Source organism: Microcaecilia unicolor, chromosome 1, assembly GCF_901765095.1.
Source record: "Microcaecilia unicolor chromosome 1, aMicUni1.1, whole genome shotgun sequence".
Taxonomy (NCBI): Eukaryota; Metazoa; Chordata; class Amphibia; order Gymnophiona; family Siphonopidae; genus Microcaecilia; species Microcaecilia unicolor.
This window is the reverse complement of record NC_044031.1, coordinates 597,235,969-597,263,635: the sequence shown is the minus strand read 5'-3', so window position 1 is coordinate 597,263,635 and position 27,667 is coordinate 597,235,969. Positions and strand designations below refer to the sequence as shown.

Sequence of the window (27,667 nt, the reverse complement as noted above, 5' to 3'; positions counted from 1 at the left end):
AATGGGGGCCATGCATGGGGCTGGTGGGAAAATGGGGCATGCGTGGGTCAGTTGGGAGAGTGGTTCTGGGGCTGAAAAGGGGGGGCTCTAATACAAGACATGTGGATGAAGGGGGCTGGAACTGGGGGCTGAAAAGGAGGGTAGGTGGGATAAGGGGTCTAGTACTGGGACTGGAGGCTGAAAAGGGGCAGGGGCTGAAACTGTGGGTACTGGGGGCTGAAAGGAGATAGGGAGAAGTGGCTGGGGCTGAAGCTTGGGGCTGGTGAGAGAAAAGGGCTGGGGACTGGGGTTGAAACTGGGGGCTGAAAAGGGGACAGGGAGGAGTGACTGGGGGCTGAAGCTCGGGACTGGTGGGAGAAAAGGGCTGGGGCTGAAACGGGGGACTGGTGGGATAGTGGGGCTGGAACTGGGGGCTGAAAAAAAGGGGCAGAGAGAGGGGCAGATCCTGGATGGAAGTGGGAGCGAGAGGGAGGGCAGACCCGGATGGATAGGAGAGGGAGGGTAAATGGTGGATTGAAGGGGCAGAGAGGAAGGGCAGACAGTGGATGGAAGGGATAGAAAGGGCAGACAGTGAACGGAAGGGGCAGAGATAGAGGGCAGATGTGCACGGAAGGGGCAGGGAGAGAGGGCAGACATTGGATGGAGGGGACAGCAGAGAGGGCAGACACTGGATGGCAGAGAAAGAACGAAGACAGATGCTGGATGGAAGGAAGACAGTGAAAAGAAGATGAGGAAAGCAGAAACCAGAGACAACAAACTGTAAATAAAATATATATATTTATTTTTTTGCTTTAGGATATAGTATTGTAGCTGTGTTAATAAATGTTTATAATAGAACATGTAAATAAGGTAATCTTTTTATTGGACTAATTTTAATACATTTTGACAAACTTTCGGAGAACAAAGCCCCCTTCCTCAGGTCAGGATAGGATACTGTAACAGCTCTATACTGTATTGACCTGAGGACGGAGGTTTTGGCCTCTGAAAGCTAAATGTATTAGTCCAATAAAATGGTATTATTTTATTTTCTATATTTGTTTTGTTTCTATTTGTTAATTTGTAAAGTGGTGATTGGTATTTGTTAGGTTTTTTTCAAATTTACATCTGTTGTCTTTATATTTTGCACAGTACTAGGGGACATTTTCTGTTTCTGTGGTGTTGTATTGTATGCAGAGTCTGGCATCTTGGGGGTTCAGTTTAATTTTTGTCTAAATAGAAAGTTTAAATATTACTATTTATTCTATAGTGGATTAGGGTGTATCTGTGTTTGTGAAAAAGACATGGTTTTCAGTTGGCATTGACTGTGCAGGATCGACAAGCCCTGGAGCTGGGGGCCTTGGAGCTCGGAGGGAGGGGTGGCCGGCTCTGGAGCTAGGGTGAGGGTGGAGCTAGGGTGGGGCGGAGTTAGGGTAGGGGCGGGGCTAGGGTAGGGCCCCGTCAAATTGGTCTGCATAGGGCCCCGCACTTGCTAAGACCGGCCCTGCAAGGGGCTATACCAGTGTTGTGTTGATTCTGACTGAATATATTTAACACTTTACAGCAGGATGATTGTTTAGAGATCCTTTATTCAGAATAAAATGTATTACTAGCGATGAAGAAGCTTCATAGGAAAAGACCACTGGCATCTAAGGCCAATTGTCTTTCATGAATGCTTTGCCTTCCAGAGGTCATACAGTTTATATAAGCAATTTAGTACAAACAAACTTACATCAGAAGGTCTGCTAACAATCAGTCTTAATCAAAGAATTCAATAGGTCAACAAGAATACAAAGAAATAAAATATTAATTGATAGATGGATACAGATGGTCAGTTTCAGCACATTCCTCCTTAGGCGACTTATCTTTAGATAGGTTCTGGTGCCTGGGCCTCTACTTAGATCAGGTCCTTTCTGAAGTCAGGGTGAAGGCTGAAAAAGCAAGTTAGTCTCATATTATATGACAGCATTTTCTACTATTAAATGATTATTTTTTTCCTTTTATTTTTAGACTTAAAAATTAACCCTACATTTACCAAATCCACAGTTTCATGTATTGATCTTTATCCAGTTCTTTTAAGTGATATTGCAAACAGGGTACATACAGTGGGGGAAATAAGTATTTGATCCCTTGCTGATTTTGTAAGTTTGCCCACTGACAAAGACATGAGCAGCCCATAATTGAAGGGTAGGTTATTGGTAACAGTGAGAGATAGCACATCACAAATTAAATCCGGAAAATCACATTGTGGAAAGTATATGAATTTATTTGCATTCTGCAGAGGGAAATAAGTATTTAATCCCTCTGGCAAACAAGACCTAATACTTGGTGGCAAAACCCTTGTTGGCAAGCACAGCGGTCAGACGTCTTCTGTAGTTGATGATGAGGTTTGCACACATGTCAGGAGGAATTTTGGTCCACTCCTCTTTGCAGATCATCTCTAAATCATTAAGAGTTCTGGGCTGTCGCTTGGCAACTCGCAGCTTCAGCTCCCTCCATAAGTTTTCAATGGGATTAAGGTCTGGTGACTGGCTAGGCCACTCCATGACCCTAATGTGCTTCTTCCTGAGCCACTCCTTTGTTGCCTTGGCTGTATGTTTTGGGTCATTGTCGTGCTGGAAGACCCAGCCACGACCCATTTTTAAGGCCCTGGCGGAGGGAAGGAGGTTGTCACTCAGAATTGTACGGTACATGGCCCCATCCATTCTCCCATTGATGCGGTGAAGTAGTCCTGTGCCCTTAGCAGAGAAACACCCCCAAAACATAACATTTCCACCTCCATGCTTGACAGTGGGGATGGTGTTCTTTGGGTCATAGGCAGCATTCTCTTCCTCCAAACACGGCGAGTTGAGTTCATGCCAGAGAGCTCAATTTTTGTCTCATCTGACCACAGCACCTTCTCCCAATCACTCTCGGCATCATCCAGGTGTTCACTGGCAAACTTCAGACGGGCCGTCACATGTGCCTTCCGGAGCAGGGGGACCTTGCGGGCACTGCAGGATTGCAATCCGTTATGTCGTAATGTGTTACCAATGGTTTTCGTGGTGACAGTGGTCCCAGCTGCCTTGAGATCATTGACAAGTTCCCCCCTTGTAGTTGTAGGCTGATTTCTAACCTTCCTCATGATCAAGGATACCCCACGAGGTGAGATTTTGCGTGGAGCCCCAGATCTTTGTCGATTGACAGTCATTTTGTACTTCTTCCGTTTTCTTACTATGGCACCAACAGTTGTCTCCTTCTCGCCCAGCGTCTTACTGATGGGTTTGTAGCCCATTCCAGCCTTGTGCAGGTGTATGATCTTGTCCCTGACATCCTTAGACAGCTCCTTGCTCTTGGCCATTTTGTAGAGGTTAGAGTCTGACTGATTCACTGAGTCTGTGGACAGGTGTCTTTCATACAGGTGACCATTGCCGACAGCTGTCTGTCATGCAGGTAACGAGTTGATTTGGAGCATCTACCTGGTCTGTAGGGGCCAGATCTCTTACTGGTTGGTGGGGGATCAAATACTTATTTCCCTCTGCAGAATGCAAATAAATTCATATACTTTCCACAATGTGATTTTACGGATTTAATTTGTGATGTGCTATCTCTCACTGTTACCAATAACCTACCCTTCAATTATGGGCTGCTCATGTCTTTGTCAGTGGGCAAACTTACAAAATCAGCAAGGGATCAAATACTTATTTCCCCCACTGTATCCCAGAAGATGTTGAAAATATAAGGGATCTGACAAATCTTGAGGAATGGTCTTCAGTTTGGCAGCTATGATTTAATGTCAAAAAAATGCTAGGTGTCGTGTTTATTCACCTTATCCTTATTTGCTTGAATGGACTTAGACTTTGCTAGCTGCTGTCAGGCCAGTACTGCTTCAGAAAGAGTCTGGTTCAAAAACAGAATTTCAATGTAGCACTATTTTTTATGTTAGCTCAGTTTGAATAGAAATTTCTCACCTCTGCCCAGTAGTGCTGTCCGATTCAGTCAAAAAAGTTTCGATTCTGTATGATTTGATTCTTTTAAAAAAATTGTTTTTGATTCAGTTTGATTTGGTTTAACTAGATTAAAATAGTGAGGCCCATATGCTAATATATTATTATAATACAAAGGGTTAAAAAAAAACCAGGCTGCAGCAACTGAACAAAGGCAAACTTTAATGTGAGCACGCCATACTGTGTTACATCATGTGAAAAGTGAAGTTTGGTCAAGTCCAACATCTTCCAGTTTTTATTAAGGAAAACCATTTTATCCACTTTGGCTGGCTTCAGACAACTGCATCTTGCAGCTATATAATTTGTCCAGCGGCAGAAAAAATTCTTTCTGAGGGCACAGAGGTGACTGGCGTACACAGAAACTTCTGTGCAAGCCGGTTCAATAGTGGCAATTTCATTTGAGTTTGCTGCCAGAAACAAAAAACATCACCGTCAATTTCCAAAGGATCTTCGTGTTTATAGCAAGGAAGTTCTGCGCTGCATCTGTTTCAAATATCACTGTCATAGTCTGATTATGATGGAAGTCTGTCTTTCTTAGCTGAATCATTTGTATATTCCACTGTTTCCCAAAAACTGCATTTCTTTTGAGGTTTATCCACATCCTATGTTCCAAACTCTGGAACAGCTAATGTCTGCGTGATCTCCGTAGCTGTGCCACTGCTGACTGGCAATGGTACATCAGTGGTTTGCGTTTTTATGATCTCTTGAGCTGCAACTGCAATGACATCTGGTACTTCACCATAGGTTGACTTGAATCTTGGATCCAGGAAGCTGCTTAATCTATATAAGTTATCAAATAATATATCTTGAAATCTATGGAGTAAACCTTTCTTCAGCTCTTCTTTCAAGCGAGAGATAACTTTCAGGTTTACTGATTCTGTATCTTCATCATTGATATCAACTGCCTGTCCTGAGTCTTCCCCCATATGTTGTATCAATTGAATTAATCAGGTGTTCAACCAGCGGATGAACAACAGACACAGTAACATACTGTTCTCCTGATGCAATTGTTGTGGCTTCCTCAAAAGCCTGCAAAACATCAGTGAGTTTTTGGGCAAGATCTTAGTCACGTTCAGCAGCTGCACCTTTCTTTGTGATTTTATTGCTGCTGCTCAAAGCTAAACCAATGGGTTGCTTCAGTTCAGCTGCACTTTGCAACATAATGCAAGTACTGTTCCATAATGCAAGTACTGTTCCAATGTGTTTTCACATCACCAATCAGTTTCTTTACTGGCATTCCCAGCATTTCTTGAGCAGTTTTCAAGCTTTCTATAAGTACTAGCCGTTGAGCCCGTGAAAACGGGCTACTTTTGGAATGGGGGGGTTTCCGAGCCCCCCCCCGGAGTCGCCGCTGCCGCCCCTCCACCCAGCCCGAGCAGCACTGTAAACTTACATCAGCACACAGCAGCAGGCACATCAGCAAAGCTGCCGTCGGGGCAGGCTTCCTTCTCTGCCTGTGTCCCGCCCTCCTGTGACGTAACGTCGGCGAGGGCGGGACAAAGGCAGAGAAGGAAGCCCGACGGCAGCTTTGCTGATGTGCCTGCTGCTGCGTGGTGATGTAAGTTCACAGTGCTCGGGCCAGATGGAGGGGCGACTCCGGGGGAGGGGGAGCGGTTCTGACGTCTCTGTCCCTCCCCCATCATCACGTTTTGAAGCGGGGGTGGGGCAGAGATGGAAGTCTCTACTGCGCATTTGCCAGTGAGTACGGTCACTCGCCGTTTATATGTTTGATAGTACTGTGATGGAAAGTGCTGACTATATCACAAAATTTACTGATAACATCAGAGATTGCTGGATAAGACCGCAGCCCATCTTCCATATATAACTGCAGAGTGTGTCCGAAGCAGCAATGGTGAACAGTACAGATTCCTTTTTGAATTAGTTTCCCTACTTCTTTTTTAATTGATGCAGCATTATTGGTAACAATTGCAAAAACTTTGCCTTCTAGCTGCCATTTCTTCAGTGCACTATCCATGGCATCTGCTATATTGTCACCTGTATGTCTCTCTGGCGTGTACTGTGTATTCAGCACAATATTCATTGCATGAAGTCATCATTTATGCCATGCGCAATAATTGTAATATAAACCGTCATGGTTCTGCTGGTCTAGACGTCTGTGGTAATGCTTGCATATCTCAGACTTCAAAGCTGACTCAATGTAGATGGACATATCATATTTAGCTTCAGTCATTCTACCTAAAGTTTGACGTGATGGCACAGTATAACTAACACCTATTGAGAGACTAAGAATAGGCCATAAAGCCTTCATCTGTAACAACACTAAATGGTTGCATAACAATAAAATACATGAGGGCAGTTTCAATTTTTTCTTATCTGCTGGTGGAAGTGGCTTGTGGAAAAAGCAAGAAACACGGGCTTGAGAAGAGGCTGCTGCTGATGCTTTAGGTTTTGTGGCCACAAAAGTGTTAGACTAACCAGATTTCTTAGAAGTGTCTTCAGCTTGCAGATCAACAAATTTTGCTTAATGATGTCTTTCAACATGCCAAAGGTTACTGGTGCCACCACTATGTTTAACTTTAACTTTGCAAAGCATACATTTCACAAATTCTCCACTCTGGTTTCGTCATTCAACTGTGCAAATACAGACTATATTACTGATCTCTGACCAACAGGGCATGCTGACCTTGATTTATTCTCTTTCTGCATCAAATTTGTTTTGTTCAAGATTTGCAGTGTTCAATTTGCATGGAGGCCGGGGGCATCTTGCGCAAAGAAGATGGAACTGCCATCTTTCCTCCAGCAGAGTGTGTCTTTTAGGCTTGGGAAATGGAAAGCCACTGGGTCTTAGGAGGGGCGCTGCGGGGGAAGGTGCGAACGTGGCAGCATGGAGGCCGGGGGCATCTGCGCGAAGAAGACAGAACTGCAATCTTCCCTCCAGCAGAGTGTGTCTTAGGCTTGGGGAATGGAGAGCCACCAGGTCTTAGGAGAGGCGCTACGGGGGAAGGTGGGAACATAGCGGCATGGAGGGGGTGGGACACGCATCCTGCATGAAGACGGAAGACACAGAGGAAGGCGGGAAGGTGGTTGGTGGCAGAGGAGGCAGCTAATAGTGAGTTTTTAAAAAATAACTTTTTTAAAGAAACAAATCAATTCGAATCACGAGTTGGACAGTACTGCTGCCCAGAGATCCTTGCCCCCTCCCCCCCCTTTGATAAGACATATTTCTCCATGGCACATCTTCCCAGTTCTTCTGCTGGGCTGGAGACTACCTTCTTTCACATACTCCAACTCACTCAGTCTTCACACTTGACACACACTTACTTTCTCTAATATCCAGGAAATCCTATGTTATATAGGATTTGTCTCCATAGTCATTAATGGTTTTTCCTGTCATTGGCTGTCGATAGAGTAACTTGGAAGTAATGGAGCTTGGCATTTCATGATTGGTCTAGGTTAATGAGGATTATGTCATAAGGACTGCTCCCATGATGCAAAGGTCTAGCCAGCTTAAGCATACACATCCTGTTCTCTGATAGGCCCATCAAAAGGGAGTCTCTGCAGACTTACCATCTGGCCACCTTTATGGGTTGGTAGTATAGGATTGGCTTCTCATGTGCTTGGGCTGTACCCAGGTCACCTAGTGCACCACAATTATTCTGTCTCATGATCTCACCTTGAGTACACAGTCCAGCTCCACGTTGCAGTGCTCTTTGGCACATCAGCTTGGATCAATAATGCTTACAGTTTAGTTCTCTTAAAAAACATTTCAGGCCTGGTCTGAACAGCTAGGAAGCAAAGCCTAATTTAACCAAACTTCCCTAATAGTCTACAGGCCCAAAGCCCCCCCCCCCCCCCCAACTACCCATAACACATTTTCCTATTCCTTACTGAGCGGATAATAACAACACCTGTTTGAAACATAATTGTCTCCTGTCTGTCTTTCTAGTCTGTTCTCCAAGTTCCGTGAACCATTTTACTAAAGACAGAATTTTAAACTGGATATGAGTTTTTATAGATAATTAGTGCCAGGAATACAGCTGTGAGGCTGGTGTCCATCTCGAAACAGAAGCATAGCCAGACTCGGTATTTTGAATGGGCCCAGAGGTAAATTGGGTGGGCCCTTCCACATGCAAGGTTCCCCCTACCCCCCTCCCCCCAACCACACACCACAGATATCTTCCCGGAGATATTTTTTAAGAACATAAGAGGGGTTTTTTTCACCTACCCCACATCTTCTCCCTCTCCTCTGTGGCACCCCGGCATCTGCGCTCCTGGCTCTGACCTCCGTCCCTCCCCAATGTCCGTACAGAGAGACCGGAGTGCACATGCTGGGATGCCGCGGAAGAGAGGGAGGAAGAGAGCAGTGTGGCGCTGTTGCTGGGTGGGCCTGTGCCCACCGAGGCTGACCCGCAGCTTTGCCACTGTGTCGAAACACCCACTGATACTTAGGCTGCAGGTGGATCCCATTCCACTAGTCTAAGTAAGGAATTACTAGAGCAGCATGGTTTGTACACCTGAACTAAAGGTGGTGTTGTCTAAAATGGTTTCAATTTTATATCATTTTAAATCTTAAAATGCTGCCCAAATGATAGAGAGAACTGAAAGAAAAAAAAAAACCCCACCCAGCTCCCTCACTTTATCTGCTATACTTGAATCTGCAAAGCAGCAGGACCTTCACAGCATACCAAATGTTGCTTCAACAATAGCATGTTTCTAAGCAGCCACTGAAAACTTTTTTTTTAATCAGTGCTGATCTTTTATCAGTATGGGATGAAGTTGTGTACACGGAGTAGGATCTGGGGGTGATAATCTGATGACTTTACAATGGACAAACAGATAGAGAAGTCAGTAGCTGTAGCCAAAAAGGATGCTTGCGTACACAGGGAAAGGAATGACCAGAAGGAAAAATTCAGTAATGGGTGATAATGTAAGTCTACATCATTTGGAATACTGTGTGTATTTCTGGAGACTGCACCTTCAAAAAGATATAAACCAGATTGAGTCTGTCTGGGGGTGGCCATTAAAATGGTCAGCAGTCTTTATCATAAAGTTTATGGAGACAGATTTAAAGATCTGGATTGTATATCCAGATTTCCAGAAGACATTTGATAAAGTACCTCATGAATGACTCCTGAGGAAATTAAGAAGTCATGAAGCTATTAAGTAGTACATTTAAAACAAATCAGAGAGAATATTTTTTCACCCAACATGTAATTAAACTCTAGAATTCATTGTCAGAGAATGTGGAAAAAGCGGTTAGTACAGTAAGATTTTTAAAAAGGTTTGGACAAGTTCCTAAAAGAAAACTCCATAAACCATTGTTAAGGTGTATTTGGGAAAATCCACCGCCTATTCCTGGGATTAACAGCATGAAATCTAGTTAACTCTTTTGAGATCCTGCCAGGTACTTGTGACCTGGATTGGAAACAGGATCCTGGACTTGATGGACCTTTGGTCTGTCTCAATGTGATGATGCTTTTGTACTTTATCTAAATGTATCTACCATAGAGGAAAAGCTGAATAGGACTGGTATAATAGAGACATTTTAAGTACCTCTTTAAAGTGGTGGTGATGGATGAGATGAAAAATTTCCCAGTGGAGGAATTGGAGAAAGGGTTGTATCTTAATTCCATAAATTATTGGACATGCACAGAGAGAATTTCAGAGAGAGAGAGAGAGAGAGATTGAGGTCACAGGAACTGGCTGTATGTTTTGGGAGCTATGCTTGTTGCACAGTAAAGTTACGTGTTTTTGAATTTTAAACCTATAGTTGCAGTGCTGCAGCTTGAACTTGCATCTTTGTTGTATGTACACCTTCATTTTCACTTTATGTAAATATTTTGTTGCGTGGCTTTATAAATTTCTTATTTCAGTTTATATAAAACTTAATCTTGCTAGGGAATAATTACATAATACTGTAGCACTAATCTCTTATTTTTTTTTTTTCTTCCAGTGATGCTGATTATTATGATTATGGTCATGGAATTGATGAGGACCCATATGATTCTTATGGTGAGTAATTAAGTTGGTCTTCTGCGTTATTTCATGGAGTATAGGTCTTTATATAAATAATTATGCTTTTTAATTTAAGACACTAGTCCTCTTTCAGATTTCAGCTAATATAAGTATAATTCATTTCTATAACATATTAGGGAATCTTTAGTAGAGACCTCTGAATACCCAGTTCAATCCAACATTCATAACATAGCTTCATGTTCTTGATTATGTGGAAATTCTCAGTGGAAAGTATTAGGTTGCTAAGGGATTATTGGCTTTTCCTTACTGCTGCAATAAATAACTACCAGAGGCAATATGTGACACACAGTCTCGAGTAAAAAATGTTGAGCATCATATTGTGAAGCCAATATTCTTTAACCTGACTATTCATTAAAAACGGGAAATGTTTAAGTCAGAAATCATTATTTGTAATATTTTTTATCAAAAAGTATAATTGTTTTCTTATAAATTTCATTCTCTGGTTGGAATAGAAAATGCATACATATGCTCACATTCACTTATGGCTGGGGGAGGAAAGGGATATGATTGAGGTCTATAAAATCCTGAGTGGTGTACAACGGATAGAAGTGAATCCTTTTTTCGCTCTTTCAAAAAGTACAAAGACTAAGGAACACTTAATGAAATTACATGGTGATACTTTTAAAACAAACAGGAGGAAATATTTTTTCACTCAAAAAATAGTTAAGATCTGGAACTCACTGCTAGAGGATGTGGTGATAGCGGTTAACATATCTGGGGGGTTTTTAAGTATGGACAAGTTTCTGGAGGCAAAAATGCATAGTAAAAACTTTGTTAGGTATATTAGAAGCAAGAATTTGGCAAAAGAATCAGTTGGTCCACTAGATGACTGAGGGGTAAAAGAGGCACTCAAGGAAGACAAAGCCACAGCAGAGAGATTAAATTAATTCTGTGCATCGGTCTTCACTGAGGAAGATTTTGGAGCGATACCGGTGCCAGAAATGATATTCAAAGCTGACAAGTTAGAAAAACTGAATGAAATATCTATAAACCAGAAAGATGTAATGGTGCAATTTGACAAATTGGAGAGTAGCAAATCTCCTAGTCCGGTTCATCCCAGAGTACTGATAGAATTGAAAAATGAACTTGCAAAACTGTTGCTAGTAATTGGAGGGTGGCCAATGTAACGCTGATATTTAAAAAAGGTTCCAGAGGAGATCCGGGAAATTAAAGACCAGTGAGCCTGACGTCAGTGCCAGGCAAAATGGTAGAGACTATTATAAATTACAGAGCATATTTAAAAGCATGGATTAATGAGACAAAGGCAACATTGATTTAGTGAAGGGAAAACTTGTCTTACCAATCTACTACATTTCTTTGAAGGGGTGAACAAACATGGATAAAGGTGAGCCGGTTGATATTGTGTATTTAGATTTTCAAAAGGCATTTGACAAAGTACCTCATAAAAGACACCAGAGGAAATTGCAGAGTCATGGGATTGGAGGTAGTGTTCTATTGTGGATTAAAAACTTGCTAAAGGATAGAAAACAGAGAGTAAGGTTAAATGGACAAGGGTACATAAGTGGGGTTCCCCGGGGTTCTTTGCTGGGACCACTGCTTATATTTATAAATGATCTAGAGATGGGAGTAACTAATGAGGTAATTACATTTGCTGATAACACAAAGTTATTCAAAGTTGTTAAATCACAAGAGGATTGTGAAAAATTACAAGAGGACCTTATGAGACTGGGAGACTGGGCATCGAAATGGCAGATGACGTTTAATGTGAGCAAGTGCATAGTGATGTATGTGGGAAAGAGGAACCTGAACTATAGCTACGTGATGCAAGAGTCCACATTAGGAATGCACCCAGGAAAATGATCTAGCTGTCATTATTGATGGTATGTTGAAATCCTCTGCTCAGTGTGCAGCGGCAGCTAAGAAAGCAAGTAGATTGTTAGGTATTATTAGGAATGGAATGGAAATCAGAAATGAGAACGTTATAATTTGTTTGTATGCTCTATGGTGCAACCGCACCTCGAATACTGTGTCCAATTGTGGTCACCGCATCTCAAAAAGATACAATAGAATTGGAAAAGGTACAGAGAAGGGCAACAAAAATGATAAACGGGATGTGATGACTTTGGTATGAGGAAAGGCTAAAGCGGCTAGGTCTCTTCAGCTTGGAGAGGGGAGATATGATAGAGGTCTATAAAATAATGAATGGAGTGGAATGGGTAGACATGAATCGTTTGTTTACTCTTTCCAAAAATACTAGAACTAGGGGGCATGAAATGAAGCTACAAAGTAGTAAATTTAAAATGAATCGGAGAAAATACTTCTTCAGTCAACTTGTAATTAAACTCTGGAATTTGTTGCCAAAGAATGTAGTAAAAGCAGTTAGTTTAGTGGGGTTTAAAAAAGGTTTGGCTAGCTTCCTAAAAGAAAAGTCCATAAACTATTATTAAGATGGGCTTGGAGAAAATCCACTGCTTATTTCTAAGATAATTTGCACAGTAGAGGATATTGAAAAGTACAAATATGTTGAAACGGGTTGTACTGGGTAAGTCTCATAAGTGCACCACGGCTGGTATCACTTCACTCCCGCGGTGAACCTCTCACCGTGTGTATGTTCTAATCATTGACTTTACCCCTAACCTACCAATTCTCAAATTTCTTCACTCTTTATTAATAGCATTATGTAAAAATTGAGGCAATATGTTACTTATCTCATTTTCAAACAGGTGTGCTCTCAGACCCCGACAGGTAGCCTGTTTCGCAATACTTGCTTTGTCAAGGGGGAGCCCTTCACCAAATCTGTCAAAGCACAAACAAATATGCCTTAAAATCATATAAACATAACATACTTCTAACTATTAAACTCTCCCAGCAATTAGACTTACATTTGATCGTAACACCTCTGATTATCATCACAAGACACTAAGATGGCGACGGCGTTTTTATACTCTTGCCGCTACCGGAAACAGCGAATCGCTGGATCCGGTAAAACATACTTTACAGTAAACTTACATAAAACACCCCCAATGTACATAAGTATTGAGCCCACTAGGTTCTATTGTGTTTAATTTACGTATCCAGAATGTTTCTCTTTGTAACAGTTTCCTGTTGTAATCCCCTCCTCTCGAAGATGGGATAACTTGTTCTATAACTGAACTTCTCCGAGAACAAGCAGGCTGCTTGTTCTCACTGATGGGTTGACGTCCTCGGCAGCCCCCTCCATCGGAAAGTTTACTAGCAAAGGCCTTTGCTAGTCCTCGCGCGCCCATGCGCACCGCGCATGCGCGGCCGTCTTCCCGCCCGAAACCGGCTCGAGCCGGCCAGTCTTCTTTCGTCCGCGCTCGGTACGGTCGTGTTACGCCGTTCGTGCCCCAGAGAGTCGACCTCGCGCGTCCTTTTCGACGTGTTTTTTCCTTGTTTTTCTTTTAAAAAGTTCGGGAAGCGCTCCGGAAGTGTTCCGGAAGACCCTTTCGGGTTTTCTGCCCTTCCCGTAATTTTCACAGCTTTTGCCCCGTAAGTTTTCTTTCGTTGTCGGGGTAGGCCTAGTTTGGCCTCGGTCGAGATTTTTCTCCCTTTAAATTTTGGTGCTTCAATTTTCGCCATTTCGGCCTTTGATTTCGCCGGCGTGATTTTTCCGCCCATGACATCGAAGCCTTCCAGCGGCTTCAAGAAGTGCACCCAGTGCGCCCGGGTAATCTCGCTCACTGATAGGCACTCTGCGTGTCTTCAGTGTCTAGGGGCCCAGCACCGCCCTCAGAACTGCAGTCTGTGTTCCCTGTTACAAAGGCGGACTCAGGTAGCGAGATTAGCCCAGTGGAACGTTTTGTTCTCGGGCTCTTCGTCGACATCGGCACCGGAGGCATCGAGTGCATCGACGGCGTCAGCGTCCGGACCATCTTCCTTGGCTGCCGCTCCATCGACTGCATCGAGGCATCGGACCTCTGCATCGGCGCCGAGGCATCGGGCGACTGCATCGACGTCGGTGGTACCGAGACTTCGTCTGCTGATGTCGTCGGACGGAGGTGCATCGTCAGGAGTGCAGGTGAGGGCTGTCCATTCCCCTGCTGGTGGCGGTGAGCCTTCGGGTGGGTCTCCTTCTACCCTGAGGGCTCCTGCGGTACAGCCCCCCCGGGATCGACCCTCTTCGGTCTCGGCCCGAGGAAGCGACGGATGGATTCTACGTCCTCCTCGTCGGTGCCGGGGAGCTCCGGTGACATGCTTCGGAAGAAGTCGAAGAAGCATCGACACCGGTCTCCTCCCCGTGTCGGCACCGAGAGCTCTGGGTCGCCGAGGGATTCGGCACCCAGCAGGCATCGGCACCGAGAGGACCGCTCACCCTCTGTTCAGGAGGTGTCGATGCGCTCCACTCTGGACAGCCCGGAACAGCCTCCTCGCCCGGAACAGGTTCTGACGTCGACGCCTGCATCGACCTCTCAGCCTTTTTCTGCAGCCACTCTGAACGAGAGCCTCCGGGCCGTTCTCCCAGAGATTCTGGGAGAGCTGTTGCGCCCTACCCCTCCGGTACCGGCGGTGCTTGCGCCTCCGGTACCGTCGAGCGTGGCGCTGGCTGGTCCATCGCCCAGGTTGAGGTCCCCGACGGGACAGCGGCCACCTCCCAGGAAGGCTCCCCGACTACGTCGGCGGAGGGAGCTTCGCCGATGCGGGCGAGGGAGTCTACCTCTCGACGCCCCCATCGTGGACGTGGCTCCACGGAGTCGAGCCGGGCGAGGTTGCAGACACAGGTCCGTGAACTTGTGTCTGACACCGAGGGTGAGGCCTCGTGGGAGGACGAAGAAGACCCCAGATATTTCTCTGACGAGGAGTCTGAGGGTCTTCCTTCTGATCCCACTCCCTCTCCTGAAAGGCAGCTTTCTCCTCCTGAGAGTCTGTCTTTCGCTTCCTTTGTCCGGGAGATGTCTACGGCCATCCCCTTCCCGGTGGTTGTGGAGGACGAGCCCAGGGCTGAAATGTTTGAGCTCCTGGACTATCCTTCTCCACCTAAGGAAGCGTCCACTGTTCCCTTGCATCATGTCCTGAAAAAGACATTGCTTGCGAACTGGACCAAGCCATTAAGTAATCCCCACATTCCCAAGAAGATCGAGTCCCAGTACCGGATCCATGGGGACCCAGAGCTGATGCGCACTCAGTTGCCTCATGACTCTGGAGTTGTGGATTTGGCCCTAAAGAAGGCTAAGAGTTCTAGGGAGCATGCTTCGGCGCCCCCGGGCAAAGACCCTAGAACCTTAGACTCCTTTGGGAGGAAGGCCTACCATTCTTCTATGCTCGTGGCCAAGATCCAGTCTTACCAGCTCTACACGAGCATACACATGCGGAACAATGTGCGGCAGTTGGCGGGCTTGGTTGATGCTCTTCCCCCTGAGCAAGCCAAGCCTTTTCAGGAGGTGGTCAGGCAGCTGAAGGCGTGCAGAAAATTCCTGGCCAGAGGAGTTTATGACACTTTTGATGTTGCGTCCAGGGCCGCTGCTCAAGGTGTGGTGATGCGCAGGCTCTCATGGCTGCGTGCCGCCGACCTGGAGAATAGACTCCAGCAGCGGATTGCGGACTCGCCTTGCCGTGCGGACAACATTTTTGGGGAAAAAGTCGAGCAGGTGGTAGAGTCTCCACCAGCGGGACACCGCATTCGACAAGTTCTCCCGCCGGCAGCCTTCAGCATCTACCTCTACAGGTAGAAGATTTTTCGGGGGAAGGAAGACTGGTCCCTATGCTTCTGGTAAGCGTAGGTACAATCCTCCTTCCCGACAGCCTGCGGCCCAGGCTAAGCCCCAGCGCGCTCGCTCTCGTCAGCAGCGTGCGCCTCAGCAAGGCCCCGCGGCTCCCCAGCAAAAGCAAGGGGTGAGCTTTTGACTGGCTCCAGCAGGGCATAGCCGACATCCCAGTGTCAGTGCCGGGCGACCTGCCGGTCGGGGGGAGGTTCATAGCTTTTCACCAAAGGTGGCCTCTCATAACCTCCGATCAGTGGGTTCTGCAAATAGTCCGGCAAGGATACACCCTCAATTTGGCCTCAAAACCTCCAAATTGTCCACCGGGAGCTCAGTCTTACAGCTTCCAGCACAAGCAGGTACTTGCAGAGGAACTCTCCGCCCTTCTCAGCGCCAATGCGGTCGAGCCCGTGCCATCCGGGCAGGAAGGGCTGGGATTCTATTCCAGGTACTTCCTTGTGGAAAAGAAGACAGGGGGGATGCGTCCCATCCTAGACCTAAGGGCCCTGAACAAATATCTCGTAAAAGAAAAGTTCAGGATGCTTTCCCTGGGCACCCTCCTCCCCATGATTCAGCAAAACGATTGGCTATGCTCTCTGGACTTGAAGGATGCCTACACTCACATCCCGATACTGCCAGCTCACAGACAGTATCTGCGATTTCAGCTGGGCACACGCCACTTCCAGTACTGTGTGCTACCCTTTGGGCTCGCCTCTGCGCCCAGGGTGTTCACAAAGTGCTTGGCTGTAGTAGCAGCGGCACTTCGCAGGCTGGGGGTGCACGTGTTCCCATATCTCGACGATTGGCTGGTGAAGAACACATCCGAGGCAGGAGCCCTGCAGTCCATGCAGATGACTATTCGCCTCCTGGAGCTACTGGGGTTTGTGATAAATTATCCAAAGTCCCATCTTCTCCCAGTGCAGAAACTCGAATTCATAGGAGCTCTGCTGGATTCTCGGACGGCTCGCGCCTATCTCCCAGAGACAAGAGCCAACAACTTGTTGTCCCTCGTCTCGCGGGTGCGAGCGTCCCAGCAGATCACAGCTCGGCAGATGTTGAGATTGCTGGGCCACATGGCCTCCACAGTTCATGTGACTCCCATGGCCCGCCTTCACATGAGATCTGCTCAATGGACCCTAGCCTCCCAGTGGTATCAGGCCGCCGGGGGTCTAGAGGACGTGATCCACCTGTCCACGAGTTTTCTCAAATCCCTATATTGGTGGACGATTTGCTCCAATTTGACTCTGGGACGTCCCTTCCAAATTCCTCAGCCACAAAAGGTGCTGACCACGGATGCGTCCCTCCTGGGATGGGGAGCTCATGTCGATGGGCTTCACACCCAAGGAAGCTGGTCCCTCCAGGAACGCGATCTGCAGATCAATCTTCTGGAGTTACGAGCGATCTGGAACGCTCTGAAGGCTTTCAGAGATCGGCTGTCCCACCAAATTATCCAAATTCAGACAGACAACCAGGTTGCCATGTACTATGTCAACAAGCAGGGGGGCACCGGATCTCGCCCCCTGTGTCAGGAAGCCGTCAGCATGTGGCTCTGGGCTCGCCGTCACGGCATGGGGCTCCAAGCCACATATCTGGCAGGCGTAAACAACAGTCTGGCCGACAGGTTGAGCAGGATTATGCAACCTCACGAGTGGTCGCTCAATTCCCGTGTGGTACGACAGATCTTCCAGGTGTGGGGCACCCCCTTGGTAGATCTCTTCGCATCTCGAGCCAACCACAAAGTCCCTCAGTTCTGTTCCAGGCTTCAGGCCCACGGCAGACTGGCATCGGATGCCTTCCTCCTGGACTGGGGGGAGGGTCTGCTGTATGCTTATCCTCCCATACCTCTGGTGGGGAAGACTTTGTTGAAACTCAAGCAAGACCGAGGCACCATGATTCTGATTGCTCCTTTTTGGCCGCGTCAGATCTGGTTCCCTCTTCTTCTGGAGTTGTCCTCCGAAGAACCGTGGAGATTGGAGTGTTTTCCGACCCTCATCACACAGGACGAAGGGGCACTTCTGCATCCCAGCCTCCAGTCGCTGGCTCTTACGGCCTGGATGTTGAGGGCGTAGACTTTGCCTCTTTGGGTCTGTCAGAGGGTGTCTCCCGCATCTTGCTTGCTTCCAGGAAAGATTCCACTAAGAGAAGTTACTTCTTCCATTGGAGGAGGTTTGCCGTCTGGTGTGACAGCAAGGCCCTAGATCCTCGCTCTTGTCCTACACAGACCCTGCTTGAATACCTTCTGCACTTGTCTGAGTCTGGTCTCAAGACCAACTCTGTAAGGGTTCACCTTAGTGCAATCAGTGCTTACCATTACCATGTGGAAGGTAAGCCGATCTCAGGACAGCCTTTAGTTCGCTTCATGAGAGGCTTGCTGTTGTCAAAGCCCCCTGTCAAGCCTCCTACAGTGTCATGGGATCTCAATGTCGTTCTCACCCAGCTGATGAAACCTCCTTTCGAGCCACTGAATTCCTGCCATCTGAAGTACTTGACTTGGAAGGTCATTTTCTTGGTGGCAGTTACTTCAGCTCGTAGAGTCAGTGAGCTTCAGGCCATGGTAGCCCAGGCCCCTTACACCAAATTTCATCATAACAGAGTAGTCCTCCGCACTCACCCTAAGTTCTTGCCAAAGGTCGTGTCGGAGTTCCATCTAAACCAGTCAATTGTCTTGCCAACCTTCTTTCCCCGTCCTCATTCCTGCCCTGCTGAACGTCAGCTGCACACATTGGACTGCAAGAGAGCATTGGCCTTCTATCTGGAGCGGACACAGCCCCACAGACAGTCCGCCCAATTGTTTGTTTCTTTTGACCCCAATAGGAGGGGAGTGGCTGTAGGGAAACGCACCATATCCAATTGGCTAGCAGATTGCATTTCCTTCACTTACGCCCAGGCGGGGCTGACTCTTGAGGGTCATGTCACGGCTCATAATGTTAGAGCCATGGCTGCGTCGGTAGCCCACTTGAAGTCAGCCTCCATTGAAGAAATTTGCAAAGCTGCGACGTGGTCATCTGTCCACACATTCACATCTCATTACTGCCTGCAGCAGGATACCCGACGTGACAGTCGGTTCGGGCAGTCAGTTCTTCAGAACCTGTTTGGGCTTTAGGATCCAACTCCACCCCCCGAGGGCCCTGTTTGTTCTGTTCCAGGCTGCACTCTCAGTTAGTTGGTAAATTTTTTAGGTCAATCTCATTAATGTCCTCGCCGTTGCGAGGCCCAATTGACCATGGTTGTTGTTTTGAGTGAGCCTGGGGGCTAGGGATACCCCATCAGTGAGAACAAGCAGCCTGCTTGTCCTCGGAGAAAGCGAATGCTACATACCTGTAGAAGGTATTCTCCGAGGACAGCAGGCTGATTGTTCTCACAAACCCGCCCGCCTCCCCTTTGGAGTTGAGTCTTCCCTTGAAGTGTATTGTCTTGCTACATACTGGACTGGCCGGCTCGAGCCGGTTTCGGGCGGGAAGACGGCCGCGCATGCGCGGTGCGCATGGGCGCGCGAGGACTAGCAAAGGCCTTTGCTAGTAAACTTTCCGATGGAGGGGGCTGCCGAGGACGTCAGCCCATCAGTGAGAACAATCAGCCTGCTGTCCTCGGAGAATACCTTCTACAGGTATGTAGCATTCGCTATCTCAAAGATTCCACATCGTGCCTGAACTGAACACAGTGTTGGACAAGAGGAGCTCCCAAGTTGCATGACTGGATACGTGAATGATGTTCTGTCATACGTATATGCAGCGATCTGGTGGATTTGCCTATATAAATCTTGGTACATGGGCATCTTATCAAATATACAATCCCCACCGTCCTGCATGTTGTATGTCCCTTTAAGATATACTTCTTGCCAGCATGGGTAAAATTGTCACACTCTTCAGTGATCATACACGTCTTGATCTATTGCATTTAAAGTGACCTGCTGGCAATGATGCACCCAATCGCGCACTATCACCCACGTCATCTGATAATTTAGTTGGACTTAAAATTTCTTTGAGATTACTCGAACGTGAAAATGCTGTCCTTAACTGACTTTCACTGAACAAAGGATGAGACTTCATAATGTCCCAGTGGCGCTTAATGATCTTTGCAACTGCTTCTCCGCCCGGGACATATCTCATCACGAATGTAAACAGCTGGTTATCTTCATCTGTTCGCTGCTTCTCTTGTAGCAAAAGGTTCCTCTGGTTGTATTTAGCACGTTTATACGCCCGATTCAAAATTGTTCTAGGATAATGTCTATGTTGTAACTTCGAACAAAAATGCTCTGCTTCTACCATATAATCTTCTTCATTCGTGCAAATCCTTTTAAACCGGAGGAACTGCGAAAACGGAAGGCTGTCTTGTAGTGCTCGTGGATGGCAACTATTGTAGTCTAATAACGTATGCCTCAATTTTTACATAATGCTATTAATAAAGAGTGAAGAAATTTGAGAATTGGTAGGTTGGGGGTAAAGTCAATGATTAGAACATACACACAGTGAGAGGTTCACCGCGGGAGTGAAGTGATACCAGCCGTGGTGCACTTATGAGACTTACCCAGTACAACCCGTTTCAACATATTTGTACTTTTCAATATCCTCTACTGTGCAAATTGTTTTGAGTTTGTAATTTAGTAGAGAAATGCCTTTGAATTTTGACAGTATTTCTAAGATAAACAGCATAAAATGTATTGTACTGTTTCGGGATCTTGCCAGGTACTTGTGACCTGGATTGGCCCCTGTTGGAAACAGGATGCTGGGCTTGATGGACCTTCTGTCTGTCCCAGTATGCCAACACTTATGTACTTATGAAGAAATGTCCATAGTCCGCTATTGATGTACACATGGGAGAAGCCACTGCTTACCCTGGGTTTGGTAACATGGAATATTGCTGCTGTTTGGGTTTCTGCCAGGTACTTGTGACCTGGGTTGGCCACTGCTGGAAGCAGGATGCTGGGCTAGATGAACCAGTGGTCTGACCCAGTATGGCTATTGTTTTTATGCTTTAATACCTCTGTTTGTGAAGATTATGGAGAGTCTGGTAACTAAACAGTTAATTGGAGTACTTATCCCACTTCTCCTTACTACACAGCCCGCAGTCAGGGTTTAGACCAAGGTACAGCACTGAAACAGTGCTGAATACATTGTTATCTAAATTTAGGAGACTGTTGAGCACTGGAAAAAAATTTATCATCTTACAATTTGATATATCTTGCGCTTTCATCTTTTTTTCATTCACAATATACTATCTTCACTACTCAATGATATTGGCATATGCGGAAATGTCCACAAGTGTTTTATGGGCTTCCTCCAATCTAGGCCATACCAAGTTAAAATGTTGGGATACTGTTAATCTGGTCGTGAGCCCTTGAGCCAAGGCCTAGGGTAGACCAAACAGGCCCTACACACAACCCCAGCCACCAAGCCCCGCACACACAGGACAGGCAACTAGCACCACCAGAAAATGGGAGCTAGAGCATTCAGGCAGGCCTCACGGCCGATCGGGAACCCACTTGTACAGAGACCAAGCGTGCGGGCCGAACGGGAACCCACTCGTACACTGGAAAGGGAGAAAGAGCAACGGAGGGTCCCCCAAGGGACTAGAGCACAAGCAGCTGGAAAGAGTCACAAGGGAAAAGGCGAGAGACAAAAGCTTCTAAAGGAACACATAAGACTGTGCCACTGGGCAGACAAGAATACAGGAAGCCCCACAAGGGGACACACTAGGCTGTACCATACAGCACACAAAGGTAAAGGGAAACCACCTATAAGAATACACAAAGCTGGCCCCACAACACACAAGGATAAAGGGAACTGCTTATAGGAATATACAAGGCTGTGCCACACAGCACTCAAGGTAAAGGGAAGAGTAAGCAAACAGAGAAAGTTGCCTTAACATACACAGATCAGATAAGGAGCACTGCTCACCAGAATCAGGAGACAGACTCAGCAAACAAAGGGAAAACAGGCTAAGGGAAAGGCTACTCCTGAAAACCAAACTGCAGGAAGAAGGGCTGCACAGCAGACAAAGGTGAGGCAAACAAAGGGAAACTAAAACAAACAAACAGGAGCAAATACAAGGACAGGGAGGCTGCCAAACAGAGGCAGAAGCACTGGGAGCAGAGCCTAAGCTTAGCACAAAAAGGAACACAAAGAGAAAGGGAACTAAATCAAACAAGAATGATACAAGGCACAAGCTTACCACAGACAGCACAAAACCAGAGAAGCTGGAAACAAACCAGGTGTAGTGAAGGGAGGCAATCAAGCTCATGCTGGGAATACCCAGCACATACACACACACACACACACACAATCAACAACCAACGAGGAGAGAAGCAAAATTCCAATGTATATAGAAAGTGCCCTAGCACAAGCAGGCTTCAGATGAGCAATCAACACTAAAGCAAAGGTTGTAGGGAAAGGTAAGGTTAAGTAAATCTTGGCTTCTGCTGTCTGCAGCTACAGACGTCAGCTCAAATCCTGACAATCCAATGAGAGGCAAGTTCCAGCCATTCCTCTGCCTATTAGCAGAGCGGGTTTCAGCCATTCCCCTGCCTGTTTAGCAGAATCATAACAGATACATTTTCTCAGCTTGGTTCCCAGATCTACGGTGTTCCCCAGGGCTCGCCTATCTCTTCCATCGCCTTTAATATCATGATGGAACCTATAGGCTGACTCTTGAAAGTCAAAAGTTTAAAATATTTTATATATGTTGATGCCACCATCTATTTACCTTTTGATAATCAGATCCAGGATATCCTAGATACCTTCCGGAAAGTCCTAGGTCTGATGGAAAACTGGGCATCCTCTTTTCATCTCAAATTCCTAATCATTTCTAATCCTAACAACACACACAAGCATACCAGTTTCACAATCAACCAGATAACTTACCCACTGGAGTCTAAACTGAAAGGGGTCATTATTGACTTAATTTATGACTGGTGAGGATCATTCAAGACTCTCTTGAGACTAAAAATAATCAGACATTTCTTTCTAACCACTGTCTTTCATTCACTTGTCCAAACTTTAGTCCTATCACAGACTGTTGCAACGCCATTTACCTAGGGAGCAAGGAATTTCTAATAAACTTCTAACAAGTCTAAATACAGCTGCTAGACTGGTTTACAAAGTTTGTAATTTTAACAGATCATCTCCTCTCCTCATCAGACTACACTGGCTCTCTATTAAAACTAGGATTATTTTCAAAACATGGATGTTCATTTATAAAATAACATGCTGGATGTCTCCAGACTATATGCTGCACTTGATAGACCTCCCCTTCCCCCGCAACACATATCTTAACTTCAAGGGATTATCGTATTTCTACACTTCCCTAGCTACAAAACTATGAAATATAAATCTATACTAAATAGGGATTTCTCTCACTTAGGCACCAAATGGTGGAATGCCATTCCAAGTGAAGTAAAACATATCACCAGTTACTTGACCTTCTGCAAATTCCTGAAGGCCTTCCTTTTCAACAAGTTTCTACATTAATTGTATAAGAAATTGTTTCTGATTCCCAATGATTCACCTATCCTAATTGTTGTCTTGCAGCAATATTTCTACAAAACTGTACCTACTACACACTACAGCACTCAGCCTCAGTGGGTCCTCCCTGGTCCCACCTTGAAGGGCACAGGTGGTCTAGTGTCCACTTCAGGGGCAGGAAAGAACACCACTCTTTCTTACTGCTATTTTGCCCGGCACCGCCATGTTTTAAAAATGGCTGCCAAGACTCCTTAGACCCACAAGACTACCATGGGAAGTCTCGGCAACCATTTTGAAAACCTGGCTGGGCAGAATAGCAGTAGTGGGCAGGAAAGAGTGGGGTTCTTTCCTGCCCCCGAAGAGTACACTAGACCACCAGGACCCTTCAAGGTCAGACCAGGGAGGACCCTCTGAGGCTCAGAGGGCTGTAGTATGCAGCAGTGGGAGAGAGACTGGGCCCTCGGGCACTGCCGGTTGCCAGAATGAGGCTTGGGGAACTGTAGTATGCAGGAGGGGAGTGGCAGCTGTGGCAGTAAGGGAGCTGCAGTGTACGGGAGGAACGGCAGCAGAATGGTGGGGAAGGCAGTGGCTGGGTGACCCAGTGACCTTTATTGCCTGGGGGCCCAGATCAAGGTTAGTCCACCCCTGCATGTTCCCATATAGAATAGCGCTTAGTGCACTTGTGTGTGTAAGTGCCTGTTAAGGTGCCATATACACATGCAAGGTGCATGTAACTGCATATTCTCAATTATAGAATTGCCCTTTTTACTGTCTGAGGGAATTAAAATGGGCAGTAAAATGAGGCAAGGATGCTTCTGATCTCCTCTGCTTTTTAATGTGTCATTGGAGCCCTTATTAATGTAGAAGAAAATCTATTGAAGTCAAAGGAATTGTATTATAGGAAATGGAGTGTAAGTTAGCAGCAATCGCAGACAATGTGTTATTTCATTTTGAAAGGAAAAAACTGCTCCCTTTGAATTATACTGGAAAATTACTGATGAGCAGAATGCAGGTCAGAAATGAAAACGGGAAAAAGGTTTGAAGAGTGATGTGGTTCTTAATGAGGTTCATTGTATAGAATCTGCTCTCCAGAAATTTTCTCCCAAGTACAACACATCACTGAAGCCATGCTTCATATCTTCTCTGAAGCCTACTCTCTGGGTATAGCAGCCACCTCATAATCTGTCATTGCTGTCTCATGTGCATCATGGACCAGATGCATATTCTACAGTAAATGAGTTAAACTTGGGAAGAGCAAATTGAAACCTATTAATAGGACTACATAATATTACATGTATACCACCTTATTAATAATTTAGAAGCATATTTTCAAAGCACTTAGACTTACAAAAATTCCATAGGTTACTATCAGGCTCATTTTCGAAAGAGAAGGACGTCCATCTTTCGACATAAATCAGAAGATGGACGTCCTTCCAGAGACATCCAAATTGGTATAATTGAAACCCGATTTTGGACGTCTCCAACTGCAGTCCATTGCAAGGACGTCCATATTTCAAGGGGGCGTGTCGGAGGGGTAGCGAAGGCGGGACTTGGGCGTGCCTAACACTTGGACGTCTTTGACCCATAATCGAAAAAAGCAAGGACGTCCCCGACGAACACTTGGACGTTTTCACCTGGACATGTTTTGTTTACGAATAAGGCACAAAAAGGTGCCCAAAATGACCAGATGACTACTGGAGGGAATCAGGAATGACCGCCTGTTACTCCCCCAGTGGTCACTAACCCCCTCCCACCCTCAGAAAACATCTTTTAAAATATATTGTGACAGCCTCTATGCCAGCCTTAGATGTCATACTCAGGTCCATGACAGCGCAAGCAGGTCCCAGGAGCAGTTTTAGTGGGTACTGCAGTGCACTTCAAACAGGCGGACCCAGGCCCATATCCCCCTACCTGTTACATGTGTGGAGGAAACAGCGAGCTCTCCAAAACCCACCACAAACCCACTGTACCCATATATAGGTGCCCCCCTTCACCCATAAGGGCTATGGTAGTGGTGTATAGTTGTGGGTTTTGGGGGGCATTTTATGAAGTCCACTGCAGTGCCCTCTAGTGTGCCCGGTTGGTGTCCTGGCACTACAAATGCTGGCTCCTTCCACCTCCAGATAGCTTGCATTTGGACGTTTTTGACATGGACATCTTTGGTTTTGAAAATCACTGAAAGTCAGAAATGTCCATGTCTAGGGACGTCCAAATTTAAGGATTTGGACGTCTCTGACGGTATTTTCGAAACAAAAGATGGCATCTTTTTTCGAAAATACGGTTTTCCCCACCCCTGCATTTGGACGTTTTGCAAAGACATCCAAATCGCAACGTGGATGTTTCTTTCGAAAATGCCCCTCCACGTAACTTTGTAAGTGTGAGTGCTTTGAAAATAAGCCCCATTGTCTTCATGGTCTCCTTCCATCAACTCTTTAGGTGCATCTTGGTACCTTAGCAGGCCTGTAAATTAAAACAAATGGCTTTAATCATTTTTTAAACAAAATTAGGATCCTGATCTTACTCCTCAAGTAAATATGGAGTTGTGCAATTATACAAATTGAAACTGGATGAGGTTAAGTAGTGTGATCAAAGCCAAACCTAAACTGTATTGCAAATTCCCTATGCAAGAGTTCGGAAAGATTGTCTGAACAAGATTACCTATCCTTACCAGTAACTGATGTTCTCAACACTACCAAACTTCCTGTGATAGGCTAACTAATATTTATTCTATTTCAAGATATTAGAAGAGCATTTTCAATATGTCTATGCTTTGAGAATTCGATTTAAAACGTCCAAAAATCCAGTAGCAGACATGACCATTTTCAAACCAGAAAACAATCAACTTTTTATTTCAAAAATGGCCATTTGCTAGACATTTTTTCTCCGAGGACAAGCAAGCTGCTTGTTCTCACTGATGGGTGACGTCCACGGCAGCCCCTCCAATCAGAACACTTTCCTAGCAAAGGCCTTTGCTAGTCCTCGCGCGCCAATGCGCACCGCGCATGTGCGGCCGTCTTCCCGCCCAAACTGGCTCGTGTTCGTCAGTCTTCTTTTGTCCGCGCTCGGTACGGTCGTGTTACGCCGTTCGCGCCCCTTAAGTTGACCTCGTGCGTCTCTTTTGACTTTTCGCTAAAAAAAAAAAAAAGGATTTCGGAAGAAGACCTTTTCGGTCTTTTTCCCTTTCCTCTATTTTCAGTTTTTGCCCCGTTAAGTTTCTTTTCGTCTTCGGAGTAGGCCCTTTTGAGGCCTCGGGTCGAATTTTTTCTCCCCCACTTTTTGGTGCCTTACCGCAATTACGAGTTTTGATTTTGCCGGCGTGATTTTTCCGCCCATGTCATCGAAGTCTCCCAGCGACTTCAAGAAGTGCACCCAGTGCACCCGGGTAATCTCACTCACTGACAGGCACGCGTCGTGTCTTCAGTGTCTGGGGGCTGGGCACCGCCCGCAGGCCTGTAGTCTGTGCGCCCTTTTACAAAAGCGGACTCAGGTAGCGAGATTGCCCCAGTGGAACGTTTTGTTCTCGGGCTCTTCGTCGGCATCGGTATCGAGTGCATCGACGTCGACAGCGCCCAGACCTCCGTCCTCGGCCGCGAGTGCATCGAGGCATCGACCCTCTGCATCGGGGCTGAGACATCAGAAGGCTGCGTCGGCGTCGGTGGTACCGGGACCTCCACTTCTGCTGATGTCGTCGGACGGTGGTGCTTCGACTGGAGTGCAGGTGAGGGCTGTCCATTCCCCTGCTGGTGGTGGTGAGCCTTCGGGTGGGTCTCCCCCTACCCTGAGGGCTCCTGCGGTACAGCCCCCCCGAGACCGACCTTCTTCGGCCTCGGCCCCGAGGAAGCGACGGCTGGATTCTGCGTCCTCCTCGTTGGTGCCGGGAAGCTCCGGTGACATGCTTCGTTCCAAAAAGTCGAAGAAGCATCGGCACCGAGAGCTCTGGGTCGCCGAGGGAGTCGGCACCCAATAGGCATCGGCACCGAGAGGACCGCTCACCCTCTGTTCAAGAAGTGTCGATGCGCTCCACTATGGACAGCCCGGAACAGCCTCCACGCCCGGAACAGACTCTGACATCGACACCTGCATCGGCTTCCACGTCTTTCTCCACAGCCGCTCTGCACGAGAGTCTCCGGGCCGTTCTCCCAGAGATTCTGGGAGAGCTGTTGCGCCCTTCCCCTCCGGTACCAGGGGTGCTTGCGCCACCGGTACCGTCGAGTGAGGCACCGGCTGGCCCCTTGCCCTGGGTGAGGTCTCCGACATCGGTGCCGCGTGTGGTACCGACTGCGGTCGCCTCCCAGGAAGGCTCCCCGACGACGTCGGCGGAGGGAGCTTCGCCGGTGCGGACGCGGGAGTCTACCTCTCGACGCTCCCACCGTGGCCGTGGTTCCACGGAGTCGAGTCGGGCACGGCTTCAGACACAGGTTCGTGAACTTGTGTCTGATACCGATGGTGAGGCCTCGTGGGAAGAGGAGGAGGACATCAGATATTTCTCTGACGAGGAGTCTGATGGCCTTCCTTCGGATCCCACTCCCTCCCCTGAAAGGCAGCTTTCTCCTCCCGAGAGTCTGTCTTT

General features: G+C 46.7%; 1 long non-coding RNA gene across 1 annotated transcript in view; it reads left to right on the top strand.

The window, feature by feature from the left end:
* Positions 1-9,874: 9,874 nt before the first annotated feature.
* The window catches only part of LOC115460449, a 48,198-nt gene continuing 30,405 nt past the window's right edge, over positions 9,875-27,667 (top strand). The window contains exon 1 of the long non-coding RNA XR_003940497.1: positions 9,875-9,935. This is a non-coding gene — a long non-coding RNA (uncharacterized LOC115460449). The remainder of the gene's footprint in view (positions 9,936-27,667) is intronic.